The 12,618-nt window shown below is 41.4% G+C and overlaps 1 long non-coding RNA gene across 1 annotated transcript; it reads right to left on the bottom strand.

Annotated features, from left to right (window-relative positions):
- Window positions 1–8,903: 8,903 nt before the first annotated feature.
- On the bottom strand, window positions 8,904–11,265 carry LOC146504315 (uncharacterized). Its single transcript, XR_014877862.1, has 4 exons — window positions 10,981–11,265; window positions 10,373–10,431; window positions 10,225–10,290; window positions 8,904–10,020 (listed from the first exon to the last, which is right to left on the bottom strand). It is a non-coding gene; the product is annotated as an uncharacterized LOC146504315 (long non-coding RNA).
- Window positions 11,266–12,618: the final 1,353 nt, after the last annotated feature.

Here is a 12,618-nt window from a genome sequence, read left to right as displayed (position 1 = left end):
GGAGTTTTTCTTTCCCACTGTCACCAAAGCGCTTCCTTATATGGGGTAATATGATTATTGGGAGTTTTCTCGGGATTTTTTTGTATTATTGTACCTTACATTATAAAACACCTTGAGGCAACTGTTGTTATGATTTGGCCTTATATAAATCAAATCAAATTGAACTGAATTTAGTTATGGCATCTGACAGTGGACTCCTCTTTGTTCTGCTAGACTTAAGTGTAGCGTTCAATACTATTGATCATAACAGTACACATATTAAAGGAAGTGCACTACAGTAGTTTGAATCATATGTATCCACATGTATCTAACAGATTCTAATTTGTGATTGTAAATGATGAGTCTTCTTCACATGCACAACTTAATTACCGAATTCCACCAGGTTCTGTCCTGGGTCCAATACGTTTTGTGTAATACTTGCTTCCTTTAGGCAGAATTATTAGAAAACAATTAATACATTTTTATCACTTTGCAGATGACCCTCAGCTTTATTAACCATGAAATCAGAAGACACAAATCAACTAGTTTAACTACAGAAATGTCTTACAGATATTAAGGCCTACGTAACTTTTAATAAGTCCTAAAAAACCTAGAAACATGGTGTCTAACCAGACACTTATTTTGATGGTATTAACTTGGCTTCCAGTAAAGTGTGGGAAATTTTACCAGGATATGTCATTCAATGCACATATTAATCAAATATGTAGGACTGCCTTATTGCAATGTGTATAACAAACAAAAACATTATGTGTATGAGTGATACTAAAAAATTAGTTCATGTATTTATTACTTCTAGGCTACACTATTGTAATTCATTATTATAGATCACTTTTAAAAATGTCTGAAAAATCCTCAGTTGATCCAGAACGTTGCAGTAAGAGTACAAACAGGAACTATGAAAGACAGAGCATATTTCTCTCATATTAGCTTCTATTCATTGTCTTCAGAATTTAATTTAAAATCCTTTCCTTCATAAAGAGTGAGGAGAACTTTCAATGAAAACGTTTCTTTATGATAAAGCTCATAAGTTTGGGCTGGAGCAGATGACGAAGTCAAAACAGATACCTTCATCCATGCTGTAGAAACAGCAAAAATCCATGAGACATCTGTCTTCTGTTTTTTCAAAGGAAACACAACAGTGAGCACACCAGATATTCTTAGTTCTATAATTCTAATCCAAATGCAAACAAAATTAAAACATGTATCTTTCATTGCACACTAAATTCAGTAGCAAGGTTAACTGATGTGCAATCTCATTGCACTTGTCTGACTGGAATTGAATTATCTTAATTGCTCATGTGTAGCATGAGCAACTCATGTGACATTGTAAAAGCCAGACTAAATCTGTCTGTGTCCTCATTCAGAAGTGCAACTCAATTAACTTGCAGTAATCCCAATACTGACTAACTACTAGAAGACAAAACCAACCCTAGGCAGTACTGAAATGTTTGAAATCATCCTATATATTTTACAACAAAATAGTTATTGGCAGATAAAACTGCTAATAGCCATTTAAAAGTAATAAATTAATGCTTGGCTTATATTTTTTTTATTGATATAAGATACAGAAGCTATTTAAGCTTTATTTTTGGAGATCTCCAACCTGTAATTAAACTATTTGAGAGAAAATCAATCTTTACACATCTTTACACAGCCTGTAACTGGGGTTTTCCTGGTGTGATAGACCCCAGCCTCTATGGATCTTGTGCTCAGAACTTGTTCCTGTGCTGCCATGATTAGTGCCTCTGAGCTGCCTTTCAGTCCAGCTTTGTCCAGCCCCTTGTAGAAGTGGCTGATCTGGATGTCAGCCACTTCCTCTATCTGCCAGTTGTTCATACTGTGCAGCGGACTGTCCTTCCATGATAGTTCCTCCTCTTGCTCCTCTTTCTTTGGTTTCTGCTGCCTGAGGTATTCACTGAGCACATGGTTGGTTTTGGCCATCTTCTTGGTGTACTCGTGGATGTTCGTTGTCTCATCCTGGACTGTGGTACTGACACTCACCAGTCCCCTGCCTCCTTCCTTCCGCTTAGCATACAGCCTCAGGGTGCTGAACTTGGGGTCGGAATTATTCATGCAGGGTCAGGAGTTTCCTGGTCTTGATGTCAGTGGCTTCTATATCCTTCTTTGGCCAACTTATTATCCCAGCAAGGTACCCGATGACCGTCAAGGCCTAGGTGTTGATAGCCTGGATCTTGTTCTTACCATTTAGTTGACTCTTCAGGACTTGACTGACCCTCTGTAGTTACTTGGTGGTTGAGGCTTTCTTAGCGGCCTCTATATGGTTGCCATTTGCCTGTGGGATTTCCAGGTATTTGCAATGTTGCATTCTCATAGTTTGATCCAATTAGTCTTCTTTACTATTTGACTACACCTCTCAAATCCAAATGACATTTCAATGTCATTACTGTACATCCTGGTGATTGGTGAATCAATGTCACGTTCACTCTTGGCATACAGCTTGATGTCATCCATGTACAGGAGGTGGCTGACGATTGCTCTGTTCCATAGTCGGTATCTGTAGCCAGTCTTGTCAATGATCTCACTGAGGGGGTTCAGGCATATGCAGAACAGCAGTGGGAACAGTGCATCTCCTTGGTAGATCCCGCACTTGTGCTTTGGGCTTGAAGTTGGCCTCTACTGTTGTACACCACATCCCTATTGAGTTTCTGATGAAGGCTCTTAGGGTCCTGTTGAGCTTGTATAGATCTAGGCATTACAGGATCCAGCTGTGGGGCATCGAGTGATAGGCCTTCGTATAATCAATCCAGGCAGTGCACAGGTTGATAAGCCTAGTGTTGCAGTCTCGGGTGACTGCTCTGTCAACCAGTAGCTGGTGTTTCGCTCCTCTGGTATTCCTGTCTATTCCTTTTTGTGCCCCGCTCATGTATTGATCCATGTTCCTATTCATCTTTGCCACTATGATGCCTGACAGGAGCTTCCATGTGGTACTGAGGCAGGTTACTGGCCAGAAGTTGGATGGGACAGGTTTCTCCTGGAGGTCCTTGGGAATCAGGACTGTCTGGCCTTTGTTTAGCCATTCCGGGTGTCATTGACTAGCAGCTGGTTCATTTGTGCAGCCAGACGCACATGGAGTGCAGTCAGCTTCTTCAGCCAGCCAATTTTACACACACGTGTGTGTGTGTGTGTGTGTGTAGAAGTACTTGTACTGTGTTTGCAACTGTAAAAAACCTTGTACTCACCGAGCGAAACAGGGGAACCATAGTGTGCAGTAGGGCTGCCACGATTAGTCGACTAGTCACGATTACGTCGACTATCAAAATCGTCGACGACTGATTTAATAGTCGACGTGTCGTTTGAAGCTTTGTAAGATCCCAAAAGACGCAGAAATAAGTAGTAGGATTTAAGAGTGTAATAACGGACTGAAACAGAAGATGGCAGCACTGCATGTACAAGGATGCCAGCTGCCGTTAAACCCCGAAGAAGAAGAAGTAGCTCTGTCCCAGAATTCATAGCGCGGCCCAGCTCAGTTTCCAACACAGGGTCACAAAATAAACGTTTAACATATTTTCAGGCGAGACTGTAACTGTGTAAACCTCAAATATCTGCTCAGTTTATCAAGACACCACATATTTTCAAAAGCGCTCCGACGTTTTCGGAGACGTCTGTTACCCACTAGCTCGATAGCTAGCCGGGGGCAAGGCTCACTAGAGCCCGTGAGAACACCGGACTCCCTGGCAAATCGTTTTCAAACCCACCGCTGTCTTTCGCTACTCAGGTTAACTTAGATAACTTAAAAATGTTATTGTTTGGCTTATTTCAGTATTTTATTTGTTCCTGAGTAAATCGGTTTGGCTGAGATTAAAGTTATAGTTTTTACACAGCTGAATAAACGTCAAGCAGACAACTGATTATCAGAAGTGTGAGATGCTTGAGAATATACTCCGGTGTCCGTTATATTTTAGATAGCAAGGAGTTTATTAAACGTCACCGAAACAATCTGCAAATTTCATTAAAATGTAATAAACTATTATCTTGTCTTTATTTTTAGTTAGCACATACCTTAAACACTTAAAGCTGTAAGCTAATGATAGTTATATAAGAGCAGATGCTGCTGGTGCAATAAGCTGTACGTTTTACATCCAATGGATGCATGATCTGATTAGTCGACTAATCGCAAAAATAATCGGTGACTAGTCGACTAATCGCAAAAATAATCGGTGACTAGTCGACTATCAAAATAATCGTTTGTGGCAGCCCTAGTGTGCAGCCACTAATAAGATAAGATAAGATTTAAAACAAAGATTTAAGCACCAAATAGGGTCAATTGAAAATGCCATTTGAAGTCTCCAAATATAGAGCTTCTCTTTTTTATGTAATATACATATAAATTCCCCACTAGATTTGAGGGCAGTCTAGCCTTCAAGCTCAGGTGCTTTACATAGTATCTTTGCTATTCCCAGGACTGCGCTTGTTGTGGAAGTTTTTCCACTTAAATAAAGTCTGCAGACGAGCGGTGAGCGGTAGCTAACATTCTTTTATTCCCATGCACACAACATATAAACAAGCTTGTGAAGCCCCTGCATGACCACGGGGCAGGGTCAGCAGAGTCTCTCTGAGCCAAAGTCAACCTCTCAGTTAAATACCTTCTTCAGGAACAAAGGCAGTACACAGCTGTTTCACACCTTAAAGTTCACACTCCCTTGCTACTTCCCAGAGTCCTCAAGAGACAAAAGACTGGTCCTCTGGAGTTCCTGTTTCCCCAACATCTTTGCTACACCCCCTACCATTTGTCTTAAGTATGAGTGTCAGACATGTTAAAACAATGAAATAATGTGATTAATACCTTAGTGAAAGAAATTCCTCTACAATCCCACCCTTTGATTCTAAAATCAAGAATCACATTAAAACCAGAATTTCTTTCCTGACATTCTGTATATCACATCAACATTATTGTACACTTAAAGGAGTTTCACACCGTGTATCCTCACTTCACTGTTCTCCCACCACCCTTTGTTCATCTTTAATCTTCCCCACAATCTAAGCTCTCACATGCAAATGGAAACAACAATGATACAGAGGAAAGGTCTTCTCCAGAGTGTCAAAGTACTTTGCATGGCAAAGTGAAACAGCATTAGGTGGTCAGTCTCTGTCACAGTTATGGCTCCTGGTGTCTGTGCCATTTACAGAGTCATAATTCCAACGCTGATCTTCCTTGCGCTGTCACTTTTGGAGCTTGGCACGCTCTCTGCATCCCTCGATTTCTGTTCCAACGCAGCTGTAGATTTAAGGCAGAGCACGTCGTACACCTTAGTTGTCTTCCTCAGCGTCAACGACGAAACTCTTTCATTTTATTTTAAGATTTTGCTGTTCAAAATCTCCTCGTGACAATCCTTTGGAAAACCCACTGTCGTTTGTCTGTTGTCCTGCAGATGGTCCCTGCTTCTCACTGGTCCACTTGAAGTGTTGTCTCCTAGTCACAGTTTGCATCTGCGCCTCAGTCAATCCTTCCATATCCCTCATGTCACGGTTCCTGCAATTTAAAAATGAAAACTTCCCCGGAAAAACCCTCTTTTGCCCTATGTTAGCTTAGCACAATTAGACATGCACAATAAAGTTGTGCATTATCTCTTAAAAATTTTCAGGGCTTCTCCCCTAGAGTAGCTTCACTCCAGGCCCTGTTGTAAGAAAAAACATTAGCCAGTGGTGTGTCCTGCTGTAAATCATGTGATTAGATCATATGATTATGCTCTCTGCTGTGGAAAAAGTGATATAGATGTTAGCGCAGCGCGTCTGTATGCACACTTTCTCACAGTGACCTCTGCACTGTAAACAATACAAGGTCATGAATAACACACCGCTGGTAAATTCACAAAGACACAGAAAGTGGCAATTAAAAGGTTAAGTCAGCACGGCTCAAAAGCCCATGCAACCCAGGATGTTGCTGTCACCTTTCTGCTCCTGTAAAAGAAACATACATATATACATCCACCCTTTTGTCTCTCTGGGTGGAGGTGCAATCTTGCATATTGGTGTCAAGTCAGTCAAGTTTTTGTCAGTCCAGTCAATCCCCGTGTTTATTGCTGATAGCAGAACCTCTTGTGTCGCAATAAGTTTCTACTGCCAGCAATGACGTCATTTCAAAAAGGAAATAAAAAAGAATTTAGACTGGATTACCTCGCTGAATCCTTTTTGCCAGGGACTTGTTTTCTGATTGTCCCAAATAAGTGGCTTTCTCCCGAGCCCATTTTAATTTTGGAGAAGCTCACTTGCGATTGTTCAACATGTTGTATAGCGCTTTCGTTTCTGATCTTGCAGGCCTGCTTGAAAAAGAGAAAATTGCCAAACAAAAATCTCAGTGCACTGTTAAAAATCAAAAAATATGAAGGCCTAGTTTAGAAGTTGTCTAAGCATACTCCCTTAGAATGATAAAAAAACAACAAAACTAATTGGCAGGTTCAAAGTGGTACCAAAAGAAAATGCATCAGTAAATCCCCAAAACTTTCATCCACCAGTCACACACCTCACACAACAGCAATATTCTATTAGAAAATGAGTTTTTGTTTTCCCCATGTACCCAGATGTGTGTCATGATAAGACCTCCCTCACACATCAGAAACCAGAAACTCAATAATCTATTTGTCCCCACTCATCTGACCCTCCCGCAGCATTCTGTTCACCGCTGATTCAATCATCCTTCCCCAAAAATAATACTAGTTCACTAGTCTATGTATCACTTCTTAACCTACTAAGCTAACCGGACAAGATGATGGTAACAGCAATGCTTAAAATGCTATTTGGTCTTCATGAGCTTCATTGCATGTGTGTTTGTGTTAGTAGGATTAATGCATTTTTCTGTTTGTGTTATTTTTTGTGTACCTCTCCTCTTTGCGGTGCTCCAGACACTTTTCAATTCTCCATGCAAGGCAGTCGTTTTTTCCTTCCCAATTTTCCTAAACCCAAATTTCATTCCCACACTACAACAGCATTCCTCCATGTTGTCCCCTTCTCCTTTGACTGTGGTCTCATCTCATCTCTCCCCCTTGCAGCAGTCCAGTGAGAGTCAGTTGTCTTTCAGCTTTGTCCTGTTTTCCACGGTCTCATTTTGCCATTTTTGCGCCGAAAGTGGCAAATGTCCAACTCAAGCAGTCTTTTCAAAAGTCCATTCACACACAGTGAAGGTGCAGCTCGTTGGAAATGCACATCCATCCATCCAGTCATGATGATGCCATTTTTCTCCTTGCTGTCGCTGTCTTGCACAGCTGTTGCTGCTGGACCTTTTCTTCACTGCTCAGGATGCTGCTGTGAGCTCTTGAGATCCATCTCGTTGTTCTGGAACTGCATTTCTTGTCTTCAGGGAGAGATTCTTGGAGCTTGTGTTCTCAGGGTGACAAACACGTGGAAGTTAAGCTGTAAAACAATTTAGCCAAAGCTTGGCTTGAGTGTTTCTAATGGTGTTAACCTATAATTTTCTTCCGACTGCTGCATGTGGAAAATTGATCCAGGTCTGCTCTTCACCTGCAAGTGACACACTGAAACATTTTGATCATTCTTCTCATTGCTTAAAACAACACATCTCCCCTCTCTGGTTCTGAACTCCCCTTTCTTAAAAACCCAGAGAGATTGTAGTTGTTCTACGTTGAAAAACACCAAACCCTCTTCCTATTTGCTTATTTTATCAACAATTCTGCTAAAAAAATTTTTTTCGTGTGTGTCCACCCTAGGGGAGCTGGTGGCCTGCAGTACCACCTTCTCCCTCTAGTTGGAAACAACTGTTACACACATTTCTACACTCCTCTCTCTTTTTTTTTTTTTGTTTTTGTTCCCCATTTTCAACATTTTGTAACCCCGTTTCTCACTGTATTTTTACACACACATCAACTTTTCCCACACAACCATTCTCTGCAATCTTACACACTACACATTTACTCAATTCTTACCACAGTCATGTATTGAGTTTTGTCTCTGGCCGCCTGGTGGAACGTCTGCCGATCTACTGGATCTAGATCCCATTTTACTACACGAGGCGTCCCCCGTGAGGCCCTTGCCTTCTACGGACCAAGGAACGAACACCGCCACTCCGTGCACTATAGTACACAGAGATGGATCCCGACAGTGTACCCGAACCGCCATTCCTGTGACGTACTTGGACCGAACACAGGTCTGGGCCGGCTTCTCCCCAACAACGTGCGCGAGCCACTGTCCTTGTGATGAGCCGTACCCAACACAAGCCTGGGGCCTCAAACCACCAGGTTTTCCTCCCGGAGACTCGAACTCCGGGGTCGGCCAGCGTTCTCCCCCTCGGCCAGACAAAAAACTCTCCATGACTGTATACAAGTTAGCTACAACTCACCCATCTGCAGAAGTCCCCTCAAAATCGATGATCTCGGTGGTGACTGAAACACACGGCTCCGTGACTCCTCCATTTCCTTCGCTTCAACAGCTGGTAGGACAAAGGTACCTTTTCCCTCAGGGGTGATCAGCCCGTTCACGGAACCGTTGTTCAGCGACCACACGGACCACCCTGCTCGCAGCGCCATTTTGTTGTGGAAGTTTTTCCACTTAAATAAAGTCTGCAGACGAGCGGTGAGCGGTAGCTAACATTCTTTTATTCCCATGCACACAACATATAAACAAGCTTGTGAAGCCCCTGCATGACCACGGGGCAGGGTCAGCAGAGTCTCTCTGAGCCAAAGTCAACCTCTCAGTTAAATACCTTCTTCAGGAACAAAGGCAGTACACAGCTGTTTCACACCTTAAAGTTCACACTCCCTTGCTACTTCCCAGAGTCCTCAAGAGACAAAAGACTGGTCCTCTGGAGTTCCTGTTTCCCCAACATCTTTGCTACACCCCCTACCATTTGTCTTAAGTATGAGTGTCAGACATGTTAAAACAATGAAATAATGTGATTAATACCTTAGTGAAAGAAATTCCTCTACACGCTCTTCTGGACAGAGAGCTCAAATAATGTTCCTGGGATCTGCTGGAGCCACTCACCTATCTTGGGGGTCACTGCACTGAGTGCTCCGATTACCACGGTTATTATACTAAGTCCTATAAATCTAACATAATAATATAATAGCTCTGTCTTTGGTCAGCAATTTCCAAGGCATCAGGTATGGACAGCTTGCTGTACTACTCAGGCATCCCTGTCTTCATCACATCTTTCTGCAGCTCTGATAGTTGGATTAGTTCCCTCCATAATGCCTTGATCTTGGCCTCTAGACTTCTGGTACATGTACTGCTCCTGGTGGCTATTCATCTTGTAGACAACCATCTCACCGATAACTGCTGCCGTGGTGTAGATCATTTAGTTGATTTCAGTGATGGTCACAATAGGCATTGTCTGCACTGCTGCATTCATATCTTCTAATAGACCCTCAGAGTGTACTTCATGTAATCTTGTCACTGAGGTCACGTTTCTCAGCTTATCTTTCAGCTCCTCTCTCCTTCTGTCATACTTGGGGCTTTCTACCTAATTTCTGAGCCACCGAGCATTCCTGTTATGTGTTGCATGCTTCTCCCATATGCTCTTTCAGTATTGCTCAGTCTCAAGCCTTGGTGGTGCTTTTCTCATATTGGTTCCCTGTCACTGAGATGGTTCAGTGGACAACAGCTGGTTTAATCTCTGCCTTCTATCTCTTTGGTATACCACTTCAAACGGCTGACCAAGGCTGTGAGTTGTTGCTTGGTAGTTTCCAAGGCCTCAGGCATGGACAGCTTGCTATACTTCTTAGCCACCTTTTTCATTGCACCTTTCTGCATCTCTGATTGTTGGCACCCGAACGTGAAGGATAGACCACCCCCAGGGGCGAGAGGGGAATTTTACACACACACACGTATGTGTGTGTGTGTAAAATGTTATCAGTTCAATACATGCAACCTTTAAAATTTTAATATTCGCTGGTCTCACCCCGTATATTGTACTTATTGAGTGTCTATTTACCTATGGTGTGTGCTTTATAAGTTCCAGTTTACACTTAAGTTTTGGCATGTTATTCAACAACTACCACTTGCCTGTTAACCTCTGGTTCCTGGAGAGTATGGTTTTCATGCAGACCACTGCAAAGGAATAGCAGAAATATTTCATAGCAGGAAGAGGACCCCAATGCAGATATTTATTGATCTAGACTACACGAAATGATCCAAGTTATAATAATGATAGAATTAGTTTGTACAACAGTTGTTTTAACAAAAAAATTTAATTTTTTTTGCAATAGTTTAAGATTAAAATTCCGACTCATAAACAAACAGAGTGCCATTTACCTGATAACCTCTGGCTCCTGTACATTGTGCCTGCCATGGTCAGGTGTCTCGGTGTCATGCAGCACACTGCAATATGGTAAATACTGATGATGAGAGGGTGTAATGCATTTACAGTGCTACAGTCCAAAGGCAGTTGTCAAACACTTACATTGCCATTTCAGACTGCACAACTTCTCCACCAGTTGAGTCCTCATTGGCTTCTGTAATCTAAAACACCAGAGTATTAAAATATAAAAGAAATGGAACAACAAATGACAAACAAGAACAGAGGACAAGTCAAAGACAAGAACCAAAACAGCCACACCTAAAATGAATGAAAGCATAACCACAGAAGATCAGTCTTTGGGTAGGTAGACCTTAGGATAACTGAGGGGAAAATAAATAAATAAATAAATAAAGGAAAGGTTAAGGACATTAACAAAAGACAATGAAAAAGCCAAAACCCAGGAAACTGGGATTACAAGAACAAAATGACCCTAACCCTAAAAAACTGTTAGACCACAGTTCAAGCTTGCTCTACTGCATTTCTGTTATTAACAGTGAATCAACTGACGGGGCATTATTTAAGCATAGCCATCTGGCATGGGGATCAGATGAATGTCTCAAATCCTTTGGGTAAAAGCACAGCATTTATTATTCTGAGCAGTAACATGTTAAAGATGTCTTATACAATACTAGGGTTACTGGAGCGCCACTGAGTTACAGTAATAGTGACAATTATGCCATATCAGCCACCCAAGTGGAACATTTGAATACCTTTGGACGGATATAAAGATTGGAGCGACCCAGTAGGTTTCTTGCTCTAATTTCTTGGGGCGTTTCCTCTTCAAGAGGAAGAATGAGCCGCTGTCCATTCACTTTGCATAGATCGAACTGCAAAGGTATGTCTGCAATATTGTCCCGTAGTGCCTGCCTGAATTCAGTGGCATTTAGGTTTACAGGAACGACCACCCGAGTAGCAGGAGTGGCATCTGTAATCAAATTTAAACCAAATTAGCTGGCAATGCCATTTAGAACTTTCCCTAAAAATGGAAAAGGGTAAATTGTCACATTGTAGTGTCTCAACATCAACTTATTGGTGCAAGGAAATATATGATTACAAAGGTGCTAAAAATCTAATGCCAAATTCTACAATTTGTAAACAACTGACACCATGATGTAATTCTCTTTTTTCAAACCCATCACTCCAAATAATTAATATTAAAATAAATATTGATTACCCCTATGAGATTGGTAGTGTGTCAGTGTCGGATTCCTTAGTACTGACACCTTAAACGTTAACTGGCGATGTCTGGTTCTCCCGCCTCTTGGTCTGCGCACTGGTCCACCCCCGTGCTGTTGGTGGAAAACTCCAAAGCTAGCATTAGACCATGAGATAATTTAAGTCAAACTAATGACACAGAGACCCCCCCAAGAAAAAAAAAAGAAAAGAAAAAAAACCACCCCACACACTCAGAGTAAGGAATGAATGTTCAACACTTCGGTGTTTATTGCATGCATTTTTCGATTGTCTCGCAAATTAAATGCTCCCTGAAAATATGGGATATGCTACATTTATAAACTAAAATCTTTATGCATAAATGCACATAAGAGGGATTAAAATGACTGTCATTTGAAGTCGTCGATCTAGGATAGACATTTATAATTACAGAATTTGTTGTTAAATGCTGTCGATTGAATTGTAACAGATAATTAGTAAACGAGCCATTTATTATTTAAAAATGTAAAAGTTATTTCGTTTTGCAAGAACAAAAAAGGCGCAAAGCTAAAAGCTTGCTAATAGAGTAACCACCACCAAAGCATTTCACCTTTGTAGAAGAGATGTCCCCTCTTCACTGTCATCTTGATTCAGTAGCCGGTTAAATTGGGCATTCATTCTGTCTCTGATATCATTGACTCTCCGTAGAAATGCAGCGCTCTGTTCAGACATGACTGTCCACAAGAAGTCCGCCAAAAGGCTGGGCAGATATATATATAGCATCCCGAAAATTCAAAGTACGGCGGGAGAAGGTACATTGTTTGTGATTGGATCAGCAAGACTGAAGGTTGTGGGTTTTTTTTAATCCACCCCTTACCACAACCTGTGATCAGAATTTGTGGTAACCAATCACAGTCAACCTCATATTTGTGTTGTCTCAATCAAGCTATGTGCGACAAACTACATACAGGTGAATGGATGCGAACTCTCTGCACCAACAAAAAACACATTTGACCGTAAGTACCGTAGTTAATCTCAATTACTGTTCGACTTTGCTAACTAAAAGCTAAGCAATGATTCAGAAACATTGCTTTGTCCTTTTAAGCACATGTTACATGTTAGCTTTGTAGTAAGCGAAAAAAAAAGTCATGCTAACCTTGGTCCGCTAGGAATCTTGCCAACATGCCATTTTAGGT

This window comes from Neolamprologus multifasciatus, chromosome 14 (assembly GCF_963576455.1).
Source record: "Neolamprologus multifasciatus chromosome 14, fNeoMul1.2, whole genome shotgun sequence".
Classification (NCBI taxonomy): Eukaryota; Metazoa; Chordata; class Actinopteri; order Cichliformes; family Cichlidae; genus Neolamprologus; species Neolamprologus multifasciatus.
This window is presented reverse-complemented; position numbering and strand designations above follow the sequence as displayed.